This window comes from Microtus oregoni, unplaced genomic scaffold, assembly GCF_018167655.1.
Source record: "Microtus oregoni isolate MIOR12 unplaced genomic scaffold, Mior012 000023F_ref0000262, whole genome shotgun sequence".
Lineage (NCBI taxonomy): Eukaryota > Metazoa > Chordata > Mammalia > Rodentia > Cricetidae > Microtus > Microtus oregoni.
Window position 1 is genome coordinate 20,582,929 of NW_024543082.1, and position 22,465 is coordinate 20,605,393.

The following is a 22,465-nucleotide window of genomic DNA, read 5'->3' on the forward strand; positions in this document are numbered from 1 at the left end:
TGTTTTGAATTATAACATACAAATTATTTTTTTAACAATTGTCTGTTTTAATGCACAAATATTTAAGAATCCACTGCATGGTATTTTGCAAAGCACAGGAGTGAAGTGCAGTGTGGGACAGATATAACTAAATAAGCCACTGAAAACTCTGAAAGCAAATTCAGTCTAAAGAGTCCTCAATAATGTGCTGTGGGAGATCTTCAGAGAAGAAGCAATTACTCATAGCTGGGGGAACGAAGGTAATTTTAGTAGGGGGTAATATCTGTGCAAGGTCTTGATGCAAATCCTTTATCTCTGTGAAAACAGCATTATACCCTTAATGTGTAAATTGGGTGATATGCAGAGATAAGTGGAAAGATCTGAGAATGGGTGACATAAACATCAAAGGCATGCCCTTTCCTGATATATTTGAAAGGCCTACTATTAGTTGATGCATATGGCCCAGTAATAACAGTTCAGTAAATAAAATAATAATATCCCTTACAAATTCATTCATTTCTGAGTATCTATTTATGCATTAATACTATAAATCTCATGTGAGACCTGCTTGGGAATTAGACAATCAAATTAGTAATATGACAGTAATAAAAGTTATGTTAAGTGAAGTACTAGATGGTATGAGAACAAATAATTGTAACCTATTTATTCTTAAACTCATTACAAAACTATCAGAACTACACTTAGGCAAAAATAAAGTGCTAGTGGTTATTTGTGGCCTTGAATTTCTTCTGATTCAATCTTGTTTATCTACAGAATGGTCTACTGCCTGTGAGTCTTACTCATCTTATCTGTGATTAAATCTTGCCTTTTGGGCTGCATATTTAATTCTGCATGCATCAACAACAAATAAATTTTTGTTAATTTCTTTTAAAGTAAACATCCCCGCATCTTTTCCTGTCTAAGTATTTCTTTTTTCTGTTAAGAGACATTTTTATTATAAATGACAGTAAGTCAAGAAAACTGATGTACTAAACAGTTACCCCCCCCACACACACACACACAAAAAGGAGTGTTTTATTTTGTGAGATTAAATCTACAGGTCTGAGAAGAGTAAGATCTTATTTGGACCAGTAAATTAAGTAAACACAAGATAGGAGTCAAACAGGAAGCAATTATAGGTTACACCAATTCTTTGTCATTTTAATAAGTCAAGGTTAGAGACCGTCTTTTAGTTGTGATACTTTTGAAAGTCCATTATAACCTATAGCCTTTAACAATCATTTTCCTAGAAATTGTCAACCAAGCAGTAGATTTTCTTGGGAAACTAGACGTCTGGATTTTATTACAACAAAAATAGGTTTTACTTTATTCTAACTCTTTGGGAAAAATAAAACGGTGTGTGGCCCTTTCATAACATAAAAATATGAGTAGTCAAAAAAAAAAAAACCTAACAAAACCTAACAGGTCAATGTAATAAGGGATCCACTATTTGGGGCCTTTATCTTACTCTGTTCCATGTAGTTCAGGATGATGGTTTTGTAGTTTGAGATGAAGAATATCAATAATCTGGGAAAATATGCATTGTGTGAATAGCACTGGAAGAATGAGGAATAACTCAAAATTGCACTACTGCATAAAATACAATTAAAAATAAACACATTTTTGGCAAAAAGACTGTTACTGGTGAGGAACATGATATTCTTCTGGAAAAGATAATAATAAGTTGAAACCAAAGACAGTCCCTGTCATCAAGTCAACTGTGAAATGGTTCTTAGTTCACAGGATTAATGAATATGATTCATAATTTCTAACCTCATGATCTAGAAATAAAAGCTAGAATACTGGGTGGCTTCTGAGAATTCACACCACTTCAGAGATTTGATGGATTGTCTTACTTTTCAATCATGGTCATCTTAACTTGTCATTATTTGGTTTAGGAAATAAAGACCCCCACATACTCTATGCTTCATAAGTCCTAATAACTGCAGCAGCAAATATTTATTCCTGTATATAATTATTTTCTTAGACTATTTTAGATTTTATTGCAGTTCCACAGGGCCTTAAAATACCATCACAGAAGGAAATCTTTCTCCTGAGAAGGCATTAGATGGTGTGATGCAGAGAGAAATTCAGAAATGCAATGGGAGAAAGCAAGAGTCGACAGCAGAACCTCCCCACGCGATAGAGCTTATTTTCATTTATCTTTATAGTCTACACTAATATTTCACACCATAAACTAATAGTCACATAAATTGGAGGTGAATTTGTGAAATATGATTTTTAAATTGCTTTATTCTTGTTGTTGTTATTACTAAATCTCTATGGCTAGTTATAGGGATTTGTCAAATAACTTGTAGATTCACTAATAGTCTTCTCAGGGAGTGGGGAAAGCAAGCAGCTTATAGCCACACAGACCGTATTTTCTACATAAGAATAATCAGACTATTTTTTAGTCTTACTTAGGACAAAAGTATTACATTATCTACTTTACAATACTCAAATTGTTTATATTTTTTAAAAAAATTCTATGGCATTTGACTCCAAATGTCATATTTTCTCAATTAGATAAATTGAACACACCCACTAGTCAAAGCGATAGATAACAAACTAACAGGTCTGATGACTTAATAGAAATTATGGATGGAATAAAATATGGGGACCTATAGTACAAACTGGTAACCATTATTAATCATATTGGATGATTTACCATTGTTAATAATATTGGATGGTTTACTTGAAATTTGCTAAGACATAATGTCTTAATTGTTCTTAACACATGCACAACACAAAAAGTATATGGGGTGATAGATGTGTCAATTTGCTTGATTTTGATACCTTCTACATCATATTTATATATGAAAACATTACAATGTACATCTTTAAATGGTATGTTTTTGTCAAATCTCAGACAAAATATACTAAAACCCCTTCCCAAACACAAAGTTTAAAAAACCACAAAACTACAATTTTTCAACTTAAACAGCCTCTCTGTCTCTGCAATCTTCTTGTCACCCCTAGATAAGCACTGTTAACAAATTCCCATGAATTCTTCCAATCCTTGTGGACTGCTGTACCTCATCCACTCCATAATATAGGATGAGACCACTGTCTGCAACCTCCCATAATAACTAACATATTGTGAAAACTTTAGTAGTATAAATACATATTTTCAACGTATTTTACTTTTGTAATGGCTGGGTACAGTGTAAGAAAACATGTATGAAGCTCACTTTTGCTTTCATAAGCTTGGAGTTAGTTAAGGTGCTATGGTAGAATTTTGTGATAAAAATCTTGAAGTCAAGAGCCTGAAATAAAGTTATTGGATTTGATCAGCAAGTCTAAGAAGCACAACAGAGCACTAGAAGAGATGCTAAGCAGAGACTAATCAGTATGTTAGGAGAAAATCTAGAAGGTTATGGACATCAACAGTTGGAACTAGCATATAAATAGAGTATATCAATATGCTACTTCTCTTAGTGATTATAAGATCAAATTAGAACTTTATGTCAGTGTACAGTATCCTATAGCAATAAAGATAGTGATCAAATTTATTATATCATGTTGTACTGCAAAGTCAAATATTTGTTAAAACAACAATTTTGCCAAAATTGGTAGATAGAGGTAAATCCTAATAAGATACAATATAAGGTTAAAATTTTCAATTTGGAAAAAATTGCTAAGAACACATAGACATCTATTATTCATGAGGCCCTGTGATAGTGATTTTATAACTTCCACCACTATCCTCTACTCCGGAGTAAAAGTTGTACTCACTTCCACAAATCTGTTTCCATTTTTCCAAAAATATAAAAAGAGATTATACTCATTAAACACTGCATATACTGAACTCAAAGAATTTTACCATCGTGAATACACACTATACAAAACTTTCCTCATCATTAGAAGTTCAAAATACTATAACTGTATAGACTACATTCTTGTTATGTCTTTTTCACCTAACTTGGTGAAATGCTGTAAATAAATGTTTAATAAAAATATAATAAATTAGTGCATTATTTTTACATCAGTTATTATACATGTATGCATACACACATATAAATATATTCTATGTATATTAATAATAATATTAAATATATTATATATAATACCACATTAGAATTTAAATACAGAGAGGCCATCTTATTAGGTATTTATTTTTTAAAAAGTTAAAAAACTAAATCAATAAAATTCATAGGAAAAGCATTACTTACAAGAAGAGTGTATATGTGCAATGGAAAATGGTATCAGAAATACACTAATAGTACAGGAGTAGGAAAGTTCTACAGATGGGAGGTAGGTAAGATGACATACTCCAAATTACATTATCTTTTACAACCTAAAAGAAAAAGCTGTTTCTATTGCACATATTACAATGACTAAGAAAACCATCCTGACAGTAACAAGGAGCTACAAGGATATGAAACAGCTGGAATTTGTACATCACTGGTGGGAATGAAAATGGTGCAGTCACTTAGTAAAAACATTGTGTGGTATTGAGGCATACATACATAAATATAACATCCTACCCTTGAATAGCACCATTCAGAAACAAACAAAAACTAGTTTTCATGCAAAAATATATATATGAAAATTTATAGCAATTCTATTCATAATTGCTCCAAATGGAAAACTACAACTGCCTTTCATGAATGTTTGACTAAATATTCTAAGGTCTGTCCTTACAGAGAAATGCTACTCAGAAATTAAAAGGACAGAAACTGCTGGCATTTGACAACATAAAGAGTATATTAAGTCTTTCTTAAAAGGTTCCATGCTATATTTCACATACATAACAATTTTCTTACTGAAAAAACAACAAGGATAAGGAGAGGCCTGCAGTTGTCTAGGGTCAGTCGTGGGAGCAAATATGGAGATAATTACTCTTTGGGGTAAAAGAACTGTTTTGTGTCCTGATAGTAATGGTGGTTATTGTGTGAATATATATGTGCTGAATTCCAACGAATGCTATATTAAATGATTACTAAGTGATTTCTGAAGTGAACAGAAAACATTCGACATATCTAGGAAATAAAAGGATCAATTGATAGCATATAGAATTTCTAGAGAAATATGAACTTCAGTAAGTGATATGGGATTCCCTCTGTATTCTTTGATTACCACTAATGAATAAAGAAACTGCTTTGGGCCTATAGCAGAGCTATAGGGGAACAGAGCTAGGCTAGGAAAACTACACAGAATGCTGAGAGAAATAAGAGCAGAGTCAGAGAGAAGCATGTAGTCATGCCAAAGACAGACGCCAAAACTTTAGCTGGTAAGCAACAGCCATGTGGTGATGCAAAGATTAATAGAAATGGGTTAAATTAACATGTAAGAGTTAGCCAATAAGAAACTAGAGCTAATAGGCCAAGCAGTTATTTAATTAATACAGTTTGTGTGATTATTTCAGGGCTGAGCAGTTGGGATCGAACAAGTGGCCTCCTGCTACAAATAAGGCCCTGCTTTTCCTAGCAACAAGATAAATTGGTAAGAAGTAAAAAACTGAAGAAGAAACCTCCATGCATTTACCATCGGGTGACCAAAGTGAAAGTTCTGGAAGAATTCTTTGCTTCTTTAAACTAGAGTCTCTTGCAGTTTATTACAGTCATTACTGCTTGTGAATGGAGGAGAATACCAGTGTTTCTATTTCCTAAATACAGCAGGTCTCAACAGCAAAGTAGAGATTTTTCTTCAAGCTAATAAATTATTATATTCCCAAACTCTTCTAGTGGTTTTCCATAGTACACAGCTCAGTTTTCTTCTTTCTATGCAATCACATTCCACTTTCACTAAAACTCAAAATACTTTCAAATATATTTCCTTCATGGAAAAATATAACATAAAGCTTGCTATCTTAACTGTTTTTAGATGAGTGGTTCAGAGGCCTTAAGTATATTCACATTGTCATGCAACCATATCAAACATTCATGTCCATTTTTTTAACTACCCAGATTAAATCTCTGTAACTATACATGAAAACATCGCTTTCCTCCTCCCTGTTCTTAGAAATCTGTATTCTATTTTTCCTTTCCATTAATGTGAACATACTGTTTCTTATGTACATGGAATCATCTAAGATTTGACTTTGTGTGGCAGGCTCACAAGCTGTGCACTTACTTAGCATTTTGTTTTGCATTTCCTCATGTTGTAGCATATGGAAGAATTCATTTTTGCTTAAGACTAAATGTTGCCCTAGTGTGTATACCTTTTGTTTATCTGTTTGTCCACAGATGGACTCTTGGGTTGTTTCTATCTTTTGGCTATCAACTCTATTAGCCAAACTTAAGGCATATTTTAGGAATACATTTTATTTACAATAGCCTAAAGATGACTTTTTATGTTTGGTCAGTCATATTTTGTATCCAAGTAGTTACTTCAGTAACAGTAAGTTCCATGTTTAGTAAATTACATATTCTAGTTGGTCTTTATCTAAGTGTGTTGGTGTGTATGTCACATGAATATATATGTTATGGTACCTAGAAATGTACTGTTTATGGTGATAAAACCATGTTAGTTTCTGTAGGAAAAGGAAGTCATCACTCAGAGAAATCATTTTCTTAAATGGAGATGCATACTAAATTTGAATTAACTGGATTTAGAATAAGAGCTTTGTAGGAGGGAGGCTGCTAGTTAGTTCCCAGCTGCTTAGCCCTGAAATAATCACACAGAAACCATATTAATTAAATCACTGCTTGGCCCATTAGCTCTAGCTTCTTATTGGCTAACTCTTACATATTAATTTAACCCATCTCCATTAATCTGTGCATTGACAAGTGGCTGTGGCTTACCGGGTAAAGTTTCCAGCATCTGTGTCTGGCAGTGACTCCATGACTTCTCTCTGACTGCCCTTCTTTCTTCCAGCATTCAGTCCAGTCCTCCCTGCCTAGCTCTGCACTGCCCCTCCCTGCTCTGCTATAGGCTCAAAGCAGTTCTTTATTCACTAATGGTAATTACAGCATACAGAGGGAAATTTCACATGAGAGTTTGCTTCCTACAAGGGTCTATTAGACAGCTAGACCCTATCACACCTGATCAATTCAAGCAAAACATCTGGGAGGCAAATAGATTTACTATTAATAATCCATGTTATATATAACATTTAATAGTTTAGATTTTTTCTTGTATTTTCTTCCTTATTTTTTAATTAATGATAGATGAACAGACATAAAGGATGTCATAAAATTCAGCAAAATTTATAGCAGAAACAATAAAAAAAAGACTGGCCCAGGAAGAAGCTCAGCTGGGCAGGGAAGTGGACTACCCAGACTTCAGGGGGCATTGAGAGTTGCCGTAGGGACAAGGAAAGAAAGAGAGATTGGTAGCGGCTATAATGGACAGATGATCAGTGCACAAGAAAAATGATCAACAACTTTTAAATTGCCATGCACATTGAATACGTCATTTAGTCACATAAATCATACCAAGGAAGCAAATTAGTTTTATTTACTTTTGGCTGAGCAACTATTAATTTTTGTGGATCCATGGATGACTGTGAAACAAGAAAAACTCAGTTGTTCTCTCTCTCTCTGTCTCTCTGTCTCTCTTTCTCACACACTCACAGACACACACACACACACTCCTTTAATACTTGTTCACAAGAAAGTCAGCACCAGTCTAGATTCGGGAAATGTTTGCTAAATGAAAGAATCAATCTATTTGCAGGATTATTTTATTTGCATTAAGCATGTTGAAGGAACACAAGTGAAATTAAAACCTCTGAATGTAGCTTATTTTTCTCATCCCCCCCTTTTAAAAAACTAAAGAGGAAGTAATATAAAATATGTGTTTCTTTAGTAATGGATATCCATTGTAACTAGTTAAACAATAAAATATTAAAATAAAGCTTAGCAATTTTCTCCAAGTTCTTTTTTTGTTGTGAATTCTGGGACAATCAAACATGGTGGGAAGTTATCTGTACCATTTTTCACAGGGACATATATGTATAAAATACATTTATTTAAAACATTAATTGCCTAAAATATTTATTCTTTTCATAAATTGTGATCATTCTTGAAGGTCAATAGCTCTCTCTATAGAAATCATTCTTTTTTCTTATGTCTGTGTATCTTTAATAATTTTAAATGTGTACTTGAATTAATGAAATTCTACTTATTAAACTCACTTTGGCACACAAAATTTTTACACACGATGCCTAACTCTTACTGGAGACTTAACCAGTGCCCTATCACTGACTATGAAAGAAAAATCAGTTCATGATCTTCACTTCTACTCAGGAAAATCAGCACCTAATAAGAGAGTAAACAGTTGTGATTTTTTTAATTTGAGAAAAACTTCAGAGAGTTTATTGTAGCATCATTTAAAAATAAATGTTTAAAAGAAGTAATATCTCACTTCAACTCAGCCATTGTTTCCAATGTGTGAACAACTCTTAGTAGCAACAGAGTATTTCCTTATATGGCTGCCTAAACACAAAGGCATTTCAAACCACTAAAGGATCCGAAAAAACACTTACTCCTAAAACTTCTGTGATGTTGATTAACCATGCTCATTCTGTAGAACTCTAAATATTTCAGCCATGTCATCTGACTCCTTCCCATCATATTGTGTATAAGATGATGGAAAGTGCCCTCTACAGATAAGGAAAATACTTTTAAGACAGCACTGCAGGGCAAGGCAGAGACAAGTGTCCAGACAGTGCACTCACACTTTGCTTTGGGTCACTACTGCTGACTCCGCAGTGTTAACTGTGCAGTGATGATGTAGAGAGCATCACATTGTCATTGTTTCATGTAGTTTGCTATTATCAGTTGTTACTCAACACAAGAACATTTCATATCATGCCAAATATTTTCCCATTTCCTCCAAGGCCCAGTGTATGAAATTTTACTGACAAGTCTTTCTATATTAAATGAGTCTAAGTGAACTTACTAAACTGCCAGGGTCTATTTAGAACCCTGAACTTTCTGAAGGATGTTCTTACCAGTCCTAATCTGTGAGAATTAAAAACACCAAAAATCCACAAAATTGAGAGCAACAATAATTTTATGTAAGTATTGACTACTATTCAGAAAACTAAAGCCTACAGTATTCAAGTTATTTAAGAATTTAGAAAAAGGAACAACACAGTTGCACAAAATTTATATGGTTAAATTAGTACATTTAGCACAAAGTAAAAACACCTTGGTAAACATCTGGATCTGCTAATACTAGTACTAATACTTCCAATACTGATACCTGATTATTTATATTCTTGAATGCCTTTGGAGCAATTTTGGGAAATAATTTATAGCTCGGAGAATCCACATAAGCACAAGTTTTATTCTGCATTAGTCTTCCCCAGGAAGAATCAAGATTCAGCAAGGCCTGCTTTGTCTCTCCCAGGTGACTCAGATTGGAGTTTTCAGATTGCCTTGTGGGACATGGAGACACATTTAAAGACAATATGGGACAACCTGAACTGAAATGCAGAGCTTTATTCCTTATGAAAATACATGTGCCTAATTTCTTGGAAATTTGCTGTTTCAAATTTCCTAATTGCTTCTTTTCAATCATGAACAGAAGAGGTAACCTGTCTTCTTCCTCTTACTAAAACTGTTTTTCCATTTAAAATTCTTTTGAGAACAAAACACTGAACCAGAATTAGATTTTTTTAGCAAAATATAAAGTTATTATAAAGATTCTTTTTCTTGTGGAGGAAACCGAGAATTTTAAATAAGTTGGTTATTTTTTGTTTTGTTTTTTGTTTGTTTTTGTAATTTGAAATCACTATACTTTCTGATGTATGGCTAATAGTAGCATCACAAAATAGATGCTGAGACAAATAACAACAATCCCTTGTGCAAAGCAGGAAGAGTGATTTTAACTGAGACGCTGTGAGGAGGGAAAGAATCTTCAGGGGCTTTCATGGAAACACAGATCCAGATGTCTGACTCAGGCAGTAAGGACAGCAGCAGCTCTGGGAGGCTGAGTACCATAGATGGCTCTACATCTGAGGCTGCACATCATTTCCTGATCTGCTGTTATTGACCGGTGACAACGGTTTTAGGATAGTGGCTCAAATCAAGAAATCCAAATGGGTTCCTCAGAAACAAGAATAAGCTTTGCTGCTAAAGTACACGGAAGGAAATTCAGGATCATTGTTTAAGGGATACCAGGTGCCAGTGCCATGTGTGTCTGTGTGCTCTTCTAGAAGTCCTACTTTTAAAAATGTTTTTACCTCCTTCTTTCTCCCTTCTCCTTCTCCCCCTTCTTAAATGACAGGATCTCACAATATCTCACCCATTCAGACTGGAAACTTACTATCTTCCTACCTCAACTTCCTCAGTTCTGATTTCACTTCTCATGATATTCTCTTCTTGGTTATGTTTCAGTGTTTTTTTGTTTCACATTTTCATAATGTTTAACCTTACACCTACTGTAAAATGTACACACACACACACACACACACACACAATCTCTAATCATGCTATAAAGCTAATCCTGCAAAAAATCTAATAAAATAAATTTTAATATTAAATCATTTGAATTATTCCTTTTTATTGTTTTAATTAGCACAGTTATTTTTCTTCTTATTCACTTTTCAAAGGTATTTTACATGGGCTCCAGGTTAGTGGCACCATTTTTTGTGTTATGATTAGGGTGTTGAACACGGACAAACAAAGAATGAGTTAAGAAACTTCAGAAATTTACCGGCCAGTCTTACCAGTTCACTTCCCAATGAAGAACATATAAAACCATTATGTTTGTTTGCAAACATGATAACATAGTTCAGTTTTAAAGACATTCTATCAACATTCCTTCTTCTTGGGAAGTACATAAAAATGTATGACCATTGTTCTTTATAAGCTAAGTGGCCAGACTATGTAGTCCACAGAAAACTAAACAGCATCTAGAAAAGTAGTCATAGTGTTGGGTTAGATGATGAAAAAGTCAGGCAGGCTGGGGCATGTTTGTAACTCTAGCATGTAGAACACTGAGGCAGGGGGATCAGGAGTTCAAGGTCAGTCTTGTCTAGAGAGAAAGTTGTTTGACATCCTCTGAGTACATGAAACACTATTTCACAAGCATAAAAACAAACAAGTGGAGTATGTGTGTGAATGCTGGCTCAAGATTTCACTGTGATACATGGTTTCTACAAGTAATTTACTCTGACATGATGTTCTGATGACATGGAAGAGTTCAATGTGACAGTTTTATGTGGAGTGGACATACTTTTACTTTCTTAGCAGTTATTCAGCTATTAAGGCATTCAGACCACTAAGGATATAATGATTTCTGAGATCACATCAGCTGAGGTGATACCAAAGCACACAAGATAAAAATATTAAGAAAGAGATCCCCAGTGTTGGAATCTTTTAGACTCACATATTAGCTTTGTGTTCTTGCATGTACTTAAACTTCCTGGGGCTAAGTTTCTTCATTACAACATGGAAAGGGTTCTTTGCTGAGCAGTTGCAGAGTGTGGGTAGCAATGGTGACAGTCAACTCTTAGAAGGCATCTGGTACATGAAGTAAAGAGAATGGGAGTCACCTATACTATTCCTTTATCCATTAACTGGGGCTTCTGCACAAACTTGTCTCTTGTATAAACAGTCCCCTTTCACCTAAGACTGTGAAGGGATTATGGGAAGGACTTGGATCATCTATTAGGTGGCTTGGATGCAGTAATATGGCTAAAAATTAGGGTCACAGGCCCAGTTTTCCCATTTAAGCTAATAATTGTTTAATTAGATGGCCGTATAATTAACTGTTATAAGAATTCTAGGCCTGATTTTTATTTAAAAAATCCCTAAAGTTCTTTGCTGTTGTAGTATTCTCTAATGGCAATGTCTTCTGAGTTATGACAGATAGACTTTTTTTTTAGAGTATAATCTACTTTTCTATGGTTAATATTAACATTCTCTCTGTGCATAAACTGAAAAGGATGATATACAACATTCTGAAAATACATAAATATCTCTATTCTTGCTTATTAACTTCCTAGGATATTAATGCAACCTGTTTCTAAACTATCTGATTTGTTCTTCAATTTAGAAATTTAGCATAGTTTGTAAAAAGTAACAATTTTCAAGGCTTTCATTGCTTCTAGGCCTCTTGTAATTGTTTAAGATAAAATATAACCATACTTAAAGATAAGGTTAAGGTTTATCAGTGAAAAATAGAGTCTAGGAGTGAAACTTATTGCTGGTATATATTCTTTATATATGTAAAGAACAGAAAAATAAGAAATGAATTAATCAGCAACAGCGCTTTAATAATTATTAACTAAACAGAAATGAACCTGACCTTGTCTCAGAAGGTTGTCAGCATTCTTCTTAAGTTTTGCATATGGAAAATGTGGCCTAAGATATCAGTCCTAAATTTTAGAGGTTCAAACTCTCTTCAAACTCAGAAAAGAAAACACTTTAGTGAGTATTAAAATTAGATTTACTTCACCCATATTCTCCTTAAATAAACAGTTCTTTTCATGGAGACAATCTGTAATTTTGTTATTATTTGTGTACTAGATTAATGTCTGATTCTTTAAGAGCTTAGAAATTCACCTCAGACTTCAGAACTCATTTCTATATTCTTAACATCAAACATGGTTGACGAATGAATTAATGACTCCATTTTTTAGGAGATTTACCAAATAGATTTAAATCCCCTTAATTATACAATAAAGGTACTAATGACCCTGGTAACATGCTTGTTATAAGGGTGTATATAATAAATGTTAATTATTATAAAGAAGCAAGAGAAGTTTGAAGAGAGCAGTTTGTTGATAAGCATATCTAGAACTCTATTCTGACATTCTCATGCCATGATCTCCTTTTTTCTGTATGCTAAAGCTTTCATGGGCACTTGTAAAAAGCACATCTGTTTCATCTTGTTGGGACACAAAACTTAGGCCATTAACTTTTTGCACCCTTTTATTCGAACAACTTCAAGGCCAGGAGTAGAAGGCGTGGGTGTGGTAAAATGAAATTAAGAAACAAAAATATGGGTCTAGGAGCTGACTCTCGGTAAAATAAGTTCTGATGCTTCCCTCTTTGAATCGTTAAATTATAGAATTAATAAAGCAGGGTGACATAAATTACCATAGTAATTAATTCATTTTAAATTACTTAAGTTTATTTCATTCGTACCACTAACTTTCTTTCAGAGGAATGGCACCTGACAACACAACCTTTGACACCATGTACACTGCTGGCGATATTGAATTCGATGTTTGGTATACAGGCTTCATTCTCAAGACTATGAGCCAGATTACTATGGAAATTTCTAGTGAACTAGCTTCATCAATCACTAAAACGAATATTAAGTGAACGAATAAATTTTGTCTATAAAGACCACAGGGCACAACCAAGGGTTTAGTATCAAAATGTGTAGGGCTAACAAAAAAAGTTTTGATAATAGTTTCAGAGCTTTATTCATTAATTTTAGGTTAATTGGTAAACAGTCAATAACTCTCAAAATTGCTTACACTGCCTTCAGAGGAATGCTGGAAGCTCGGTATCCGGGTGTGGTCTTCTGTCTGGTTTACACGCTGAGGAATGATCTATCTTTGTCGTCAGTGTGGTTGTCATAGCCTAAGTGCACTCCCTGGGACTCAACTTACTCGTTTCAGAATGAGAGGTCAGACTTCCGTTCTTTACATTCCTGCTGCTCTTATGGCTTATGACAGCTTTTTCCCTGTCATCAATTTTACCTCAGGTTTCCACCCTAAAAATGTGGAATAATTTATAAGGAACATTGATAATCTTAAACGGTTTTCAATATGGTAGCACAATTGACTAGGCCTAAATTGTATCAATACAGGTTTCCCCCAGAGTTTAAATTTTATGAAAGCCTTAATTTGAATCACCGAGAGCTGACTGCACAAAAATGAAAAAAGAATTCCTTTCAGAAAAAAATTCTTAAATAGAGTTAGGGAGAGGTGACTGGAAATGTTATGTCAACCAGATCTGAGTTCTAAAGAATACTGTAGTCTTACTGGGATTGTGATTTGGTTCTGATGTTTGCCTCAATGAAAAGATTTTCTCACAGCAACTTCTCAAGACCCTGTCCTCCGAAGCTAGCACAAACAGCAACACTTGCTTTACTTCCCTCAAATGTCTGCTGTACGTACAGTCAACATGAGAGAAGATGTGGCCAATATCCCCAACCAGGCAGATCAGAGTCAATTCTACTATACCAGAAATAACACAGGACTTAGAGAGAAAATTACTGAAGACTATTTCACAGACCAATAGGATATATATGAATGGATACTTCTTCTCTGGGCCAGGAAAAGAAGTGTAAATTAGCATGGTGATGAAAGAACAAGAGGCTGATGCCCCGCATGACATGAATGGAAGAATGCTTTATGGCAAATTATTTATAATTGGTTTTCTACCTGCCAAAATCTTTACCTGATTCCACTGTACAGTAAATATTCTCAAATCTCTGACTTTAAAAAAAAAAAAAAACTTGTATAATTGTGCCGCAAACAATAGTTTTTTTGTTTTATTTTTGTTTTTTGGGGGGAAGGGGTTGTGTGTAGGTATGTATGTTTGTGTGTGTGTGTGTGTGTGTGTGTGTGTGTGTGTAAGTGTGTGTGTGTGTGATTATCAATTACTGTGATAAGTATTGGGAAAAAACCTGAACTAATCCTTACTTTTAGAGACCTTAGTATCTGTAGGCTTGAACTGTTCAAATTATGACAAAATTAGCAACTGTTACTTATTTATTTAGTCTAGGTTGTCAACAAATCCAAGTTGCCCAAGTGCCCCCTGTGTCACTTCTCTCAAAAACAAAACACATAAAAAAGAACTTAACAGAACTCAAACAAAAGATGCAGACATGCAAGCTTCTGGCTATCTGCAGTCAGTAAAGACAGACTCTAGTGAAGCAAAATGAAAATGGAGGAAGTAGGCATACTCTCTGCATGGGGACCCCATCTGCGGAAGCCGGGGTGCAGTAAGGATACCCCATACCCAGCACTACAACAGAAGAGAGGGTGCACGCTGAGGAAGCAGGGGTGCAGTAAGGAGACCCCACACCCAGCACTGCAGTAGAAGAGATGGTGCTTTTAGACTTCGACAGAAAACATCAGACTGTAAAACTTAGCAAGGCATAATAAACCTGGATTTTATTGCTAAAATCTGTATTTTGATCTAAAATATGAAAAAGATCTTTCCTTTCAGTATTTCCCAACTCCGAATGCAGCATTAAAGTGATTTTCTTTCTCTCTTCCACCAGCTATGAGCTTCTGTTTTCTTACCCTGGGCATCTGAATCTTTTATTTGCTCCAGTTCTCCTCACTGCCTGTTTTGCAGACATTGAAATCCCAAATGTTAATTGTTCTTCCAAGTACATTGACAAAACAGCAGTTAAATAAGGGTAGAGCAGACTGTGGTAGACTCTGACATGCATTTATGGAACAATGGGCTCTGAGAGACAGCCTTGGAGCTCACGGGAAGACATAAGATGTGCTATTTTGACTGCTTCATAGCAGAATGGGGAACACACGCACACAAGGGAATTATGCATTTTTACTTAGGTTTGCCCAAAAATCTTCAAGGCTATAGAATCTTGTGATGTCATCATGAACTTTTCATTTCCATTGACACAAAGACTAAAAATTTCTAGCGACATCACTAAAGAAAACGAAATCTACTTTGATTCAAAAGAATTCTTTTACCTCTAAGAGTGTGGTATAAAATGCACAAAGCTCTCCAAAGAGGGTGTGTTTCACTGTGCTGCACAGTGGGCGACACCCTCCCTAATGAAATTCAAAAGAAAGGTTTCATAATTTTGAGTGAATAAAAGACACCCAGAAACACTGAGCTCAATAACTTTTTTTTAAAGGAAATCATTTAAGGATAGATTTCTTCAGGGACATTCAGATTTTCCCTCTTGTCGGTTACTATGATAGGTTTTGTCCCTTTGTGGGTTGGTCACAGAAGCACTGAGGAAGGGACGGGAAGCGTCTACTCACAGGGACACAGTGCCTCTCAATCTTTTGTTTTTAAGGTGCAGTGATTTCAGTCTCAGAATGTAACTTCAGGCAGTCTGAAAAGAAACAGGTTAAAATCTCTTTCAGTTATAATTGGTATTTCAGATTTAATTAAAAATTAAACTTTCATAATGTTTCCCCATCCAAAGCAATGCATTACCAGTCAAGCGGAGCTTTTTTATTCCTGTTAAGGGGGAAAAAGAAAGAAAGAGAGAGAGGAAAAAAAAATCCTGTTTCCCAGAGTAGTTTCTTAATGAAAATAATAGAATCTAAAGAGGAAACAAAGGTAATTCTGAAAAAAAAAAAAAAAAACAAAACCCTCCCTCCATACTGAGGACTTCATAGTGGTATGGCTAGAAACTTCCAAAGTGAACTCAGTTACAATCTAAGTAATTTAAAGAAAAACATCCTAGAGAAAAATTTCACAATCCAAAGAGTATGGAAAATATTAAGTCCATAAGAAAAAAATCTATGAATCTGAATATCCATGATGAAGAAAAACTATGACTGCAATAAACTGGGAAAAATACTAATCTATGGTTACAAATGACTGACCTATGGGGGAGGGGCTGGAAACTAGAGGTAAACAAGCACGGTTAGCTATACAAAATGCAAAATGGTCACAAATTATATTATGGGATGTTTGTGTGCCCCACTTCATGTCATACTGCACTTCCTATTCCATATCATCGTCAGTGTGAGACAGGAAAATCATAAGGATTTGAATGAGACATCCTGGTTTAACTCTCTGGTTCCATGTATCGTCAAATTAAGAGTCCAGGCATTCAGCTCTCCAACTGTATCCCACAAGTTTGGACTTAAAGCACTTTGTTTATTTTTCAATCTTTTCTTCAAATACAAACAATAGTAATAAAAGAATCACAACATTCTACATTAAGTCATTTCTATTTTTAGTTTCAAATAAATAACACATTAGTGTTTAGAAAAAAATACTTTTAAATACAAAATGGAGCTAGTATAATTACCTTCCTTATTTTACTTTAAAAGAGCATTTTAATATATATTTGCTGCACTGATTGTGTTGGTTTTATGTCTGACCCTCACATAATACAAAGTAATATTTTAATATTTCCACATATGAGATCATAATCATAAATCACCCCTGAAATTGCACCTATTATGAGAAAATGCATCTGGTTCTCACTTGCAAATCCTGTTTTCCTTTGAAATATATGGAATAATAACTTAGGCAATGTGTCTATTTGATGAACATACATTTTAAATGAAAACTTGCCCAGATTTCATATTAAATCCAGTCATGAATGGGATTATATTTTTGAAAAAAAAATTACTGACTGACTTACTAAACTTTCCCTCTGCTTCTCAAATGCCTGAATTAGCCTAAAAATGCAACAGTGTAAAGACAGAAATTATGGAGGCGTCACCAGGGACAACTGAATGAGAGGAGGGGAGAGCACATATATCCTTATAAGGCAACCAAACATTTATGAAAGACACTGACAAAAATAACTGTGCTCAAAAATTATATGGAATAACAATAACCCCTGATAAATGATTCAGAAAGATAAAAAGTGTCCATTTGTAGATAAATCTGAATTGCAACTGGTATTGTTCTCACCAACAACATGTGGTCAGTGAAACTGAATCACTGTCTGGCTCAAAAGGTGAGAGAAAGCAGACTGAATACACACACAGAAAGTATTAGCTGACAACCATCAGTTCAGTTCAGTCAGACTGAATACACACACAGAAAGTATTAGCTGACAACCATCAGTTCAGTTCAGTACACACACAGAAAGTAGCTGACAACCATCAGTTCAGTTCAGTCAGATTTTCTTTTCCTCAAACCAGCAAATGTGCAGTAAACACAACTATTCAAAATCATAAAGTTCATCATGAACAGTCAGCATTAAGTCATCCACACACACCTCCCTGTGCTGTGACTTGCTTTCTTCTCCATTTCTGCTGGCTTCTCCCTCTCTGTCTGTCTCTGTCTCTCTCCCTCTCTCTGGTAAGGGTAATGAAGCTCAAAAATAACATCTTGTATCCTGTTGAGAGAAACTTGGTGACAACTATCCTTCCAGATGACAAACTCATTCTTAAATGTCTGTTTCTCTATCCAAAGAAAACAGAACAATTGAGAAAATAGACACAGCCTTACTTACAGTACCAACAGCACCACTTTTAATTCCTGGGCTGTGGTCATCAAAGGGGGGACTGAGGTTTATTTACATTATTCCTAACCTCAAATAGGACCACAAATAAGCTTAATAACAGGACCATTCTGTGGCACTCAGGCAAACGGCTGGGCAAAACAGATGGATCTTGCTTTGCGCCAGAACTCAAAAAATACAGTCGCCAACTCACTGTTGGCGACTACGTATTTTGGCCCAAAGATGGACCTGGAAGTGGGACCAGTTGTCTTCGATATGAACACTGCTCCTCTTCATTGCACTTGAAAAAGCCATTAACTCTGTCACTGAGCCGCCCACTGCACAATGTTAGGTAGAAACTGCTTGAAGGCAGGTCATTAAGGAAAGTGAAATAACTTTGAGGGCGCTGAGACTGAAGGGCAGAAAATCAGGACAGGGTCTTATCACGGCCCTCCTCTCTGCTTTACGGCTTCCAACTCTCATGTTCACAACTGCACACTGAATGCACCTTGAAAACTGATCTATGACTCATGTCCTCACTAAGAAAAAATTTTGTATCAGTTTCTAATTTTCTTTCTTTCTTTCTTTCTTTCTTTCTTTCTTTCTTGTTTGTTTTTGAGACAGGGTTTTGCTGTAGTTTTAGAGCCTCTTATGGAACTACTAGCTCCGTAGACCAGGCTTTCCTCGAACTCACAGAGATATGTCTGTCTCTGCCTCCCAAGTGCTGGGATTAAAAGCATGCACCACCACCACCACCACCAGGCTGCTAAAATCTTTTTAAAAATTAATCTTAGACAGTAGATTAACAATAGTGGTAAATGTTCTAGTCAGAACAAAACTATAAGGATTTCTAGATCATAGTCAATATTCAATGATACAGTGACATCACCATAAATGACAAAGCCTGGAGAAGGAGTCACTCTGCACACAGCTCTGAACTTTGCACTAGATTCTGTATGGACTCCAGAGCAGCAGTACATGTGGTATTCACAGTGTCCCATGCTACAAGTCACAAGGCCACCAAGAAATTACTGAGTCAAACAACAATGACACAGTGGCAAAGTGCTTAGATCCTTGGAGCACTGAGTAGGAACAAGAGTGGCTTCTGACCACACTCTACTTCATTTTAAAATCTTCATGCAAAAAGGAACTGAGATAGCAGCGTATCAGTGGACCACAGAGCTCCAAGGAAAGAACAAGAAGCACTGCAGTTTAGGAGTCTGCTAACTCAAGCACTTCTCCTAATGTTCTCCCAAGTATTCAGCCCTGATTTTATCTTGATCAGGGTATTTCTGCACATTCAGTAAGTCTTTTTATGGCTTATTAATTGATGCACATATTTGACTCTTATTAGACAAGACGTAACTTTGGTCAACAGAGAATAGTGAAATCTGTTTTTCAACTGAATTTGATTTTAAAAATTTATTACGGAAACTTTCACACATGTGGAAGGGTAAAATATATGGTGAGTGAGTTCCACTGACTCTCTTTCCCAGTTTTGCTTCCACCAGATCATTTAAAAGACAATCCCAGATAACACAGCACTCAACCATAGAGACTTTAGTATGAGTCACTAAAATATAACTTTGGCTTTTTTCACACCTGAAATGACTTTTAATGTTAGTAAATGTTCTGTTACTGTCAAATAATATGTTATCAATTCTTTTTATATGTTGAATATATATATGTTACCAGTATCTTTTTTCTGTTATAAGAATCCCATTCAGAATGACAAACTGCATGCCTGTGCCCTTGGTTTCTTTGGTCTGTGACAACGTTTTGTGTTTTTCATTACTTTCACAGTTTTGAACAAGATAAAATACTTTGTGTTCTGTTACTAAACTTGAATATGTCTAATATTCTCTTATAAATAAATTTATAAGAATTATGAGTTCCAGAGATGCATACAAAAAGATGTATTATTACAGTTTTGGGCAGTAAATGATGTCAACACGGCACATCACTGAGGATATTGACTTTGGTTACTTGGTTATGTGGTATCAGACATCTTATAGTCTTAATAAGCAAACGTCTATTTTAGCACTGTATGGTAGAAAACTTAAAGAAAATATGTCTGAGTCTCATGTCCCATGGCTGTGACAGAAAACTCTGAGAAAAAAAGAGACAAGGTTTGTTTGGCTTACAATTCCAGGTTGCATTCTACTATCAACAGGGAAGTCAAAAGGAGCAACAACTTGAAATAGCTAATCACAGCACATCCCCATACAAGAAGAACAAATCCATATATGCATGCCAGAACTAAGCTCTCTTGCTCCAATGCATTCACTCTGGGGCCTAGCCGAGAAAATGGTGTAGCCCAAGTTCATAGTAAGTCTTACAAACTCAATGAACCCAATTCAGAAATCCCTCACATTAATGCCCACAACTAATCTAGGAAATTCCTCATTGAGACTAACTTCCAAGTAATCATACATTGTGTCAAGAAGACAATAAATGTATTTATCCTTACTATCAACGGTTTTGAGTAAATTCAGAGTAACACAATGATAAGCACAATGCAGTTTGACAAAATTCTTGTCACAATCCAAATTGCCTTCATATATTTCTCTGATGAATGGAATTTGTATAGTGCACCCCATTTTTAAAATATGTAAGGCAGCTCCCATATTTTGGCTACTATGAATAATACCGCCATGAGCATTTGCTTTATGAAAGTCCCTGTGTAGATGTATATTTTCATTTCTTTTTGGAAAGCACTTAGAAGTGGAATTGTTGGGTCCTAAGACTTGGTTTATTTTTAATTAAGAAATTTCCAGCATTTTTTAAATGGATTATTCAATTCTGCATTGACACCAGCTATGTGGGAGGGTTCCATTTCTCCAAATCCTCATGAATACTTATTACTACCTTGAAAAAAACAGAACTATAACTACTATAGAAATATGAAGTGGTATCTTATGATTTAAGTTTACTTTTCCCTAGGGTTAATCATGTTGAGCATCTTTTCCTGTGTTTACAGCAATTCCTATTTCCTCTTGCATGAAATATTTATTCAAAATATTCACAGTTTAAATTGGATTCAGTATAATACTATGAAATATTATTTTATCAAGATAGTTTATGATTTATAAATAACATTAACAATTATGATAGATTGATAATCTGTTCAAAATCTTGTAGCAATTTTCTTAACTGTGGCTTATCATTTCATTTCTATCATGAAGTTCAAAAGTTCTTAATTGTGTTGAAGTTCATGTTATTGATTCATTCTTTTTTGTAGGCATATTTCTATTGAAAATTTCATACATGCATATAATGTTTATCAAATTTACTCTCCATTCCCTCCCTTCCAATTTCTTTCCTATTCTCTCCAACTTCATGTTCTCTCTTTCTTTGTATGAACCCACTCAGTCTAATTAATGCTGGTTGTACATGCAAGGGTGTTGGACCACTTACTAGAACACGGGGTAGCTTCTCAGGGACAGCATCTTAGAAGAAAACTTAACCTCCTTCAGCAGCCTCTATCAATGGATTCTCAGACAGGGATGAAAATCGTGGCTGGGATTTTGTCTGGCTACATCTTATTCAGGTTGTATATGCAGTCATGACCTTTTTGAGTTCCTGTGTGCAATAGTCCAACATGTTCAATAAACAGTTTCACTGTACATGTCCACTGTTTCTGACTCTTATAATCTGTCCGCCCTCTATTCTTAGAAAAACCCTGAATCTGGGGAGGAAAAGGTGTGATACATTGACCAGGTATTATTCTCTGGATTAGTCACCATCTACTGCAAAAAGAAACTTTAAAATGACAGCTGAGAGATGTTTTAATATGAGTATAAAGATAGAAACTTATGGGACAATTTAATACTACATTCAATTTGGAAAATAAAATATTGGACCCCCCCAAGGATATATGACCTATTGAGTCATGGATTTTTGGCCTAGTTAACAATACCAAGAATGGATTCAATCTTTTGGAGTGAGTATTAAATCCAATAAGACAGCAATTGACTACTTCCATACCATTTGTGCCACTATTGCAGCAGTGGGCCTATCTTGCCAGTCCAATCATTACTGGGATTTATGTATTTTAAAAATCAAGGTTTTGGCTTTTTGCTTTTGCCTAAAACAAAGGTATGAAGATTTTCAGCCAAAAGATCTTCTTGAAATTTTATAATTCTAGCTCTTGAATTTAGGTACTGATGCATTTGAGCAAATTTTTATGACTGTGAGACATACATAAAAATATAAGTAGTCATGTATTCTTCGCAGCATACTTAGCATTGCCAAATTGCATTGGTACCTTTGAAAAGAGCCAAATGAACAAACTAAGATTAAATTTTCTAGACTCTCAATGTCACCCCATTGTTCTACATTCCAGTATTATACTTCTTCTTACTATAGTTTGAATAGTAAGTTTTAAGATAACATAGTGCATATAGTCTAATTTAGTTTTCTTTTTAATAAGGAATATAACTATTGTGTCATT

At 34.9% G+C, this 22,465-nt stretch overlaps 1 protein-coding gene across 5 annotated transcripts in view; it reads right to left on the minus strand.

Moving 5' to 3' along the window:
• The window catches only part of Zbtb20 (zinc finger and BTB domain containing 20), a 777,531-nt gene that overhangs the window by 420,109 nt on the left and 334,957 nt on the right, over positions 1-22,465 (minus strand). For 4 of the 5 annotated variants that reach the window (XM_041672753.1, XM_041672750.1, XM_041672751.1 and 1 more), the window contains one exon: positions 15,860-15,933. The exons of the other annotated variant lie outside the window; for it this stretch is intronic. The gene's annotated coding sequence lies outside the window, so the exon portion shown is untranslated. The remainder of the gene's footprint in view (positions 1-15,859; positions 15,934-22,465) is intronic. 5 annotated transcript variants of the gene reach the window in all.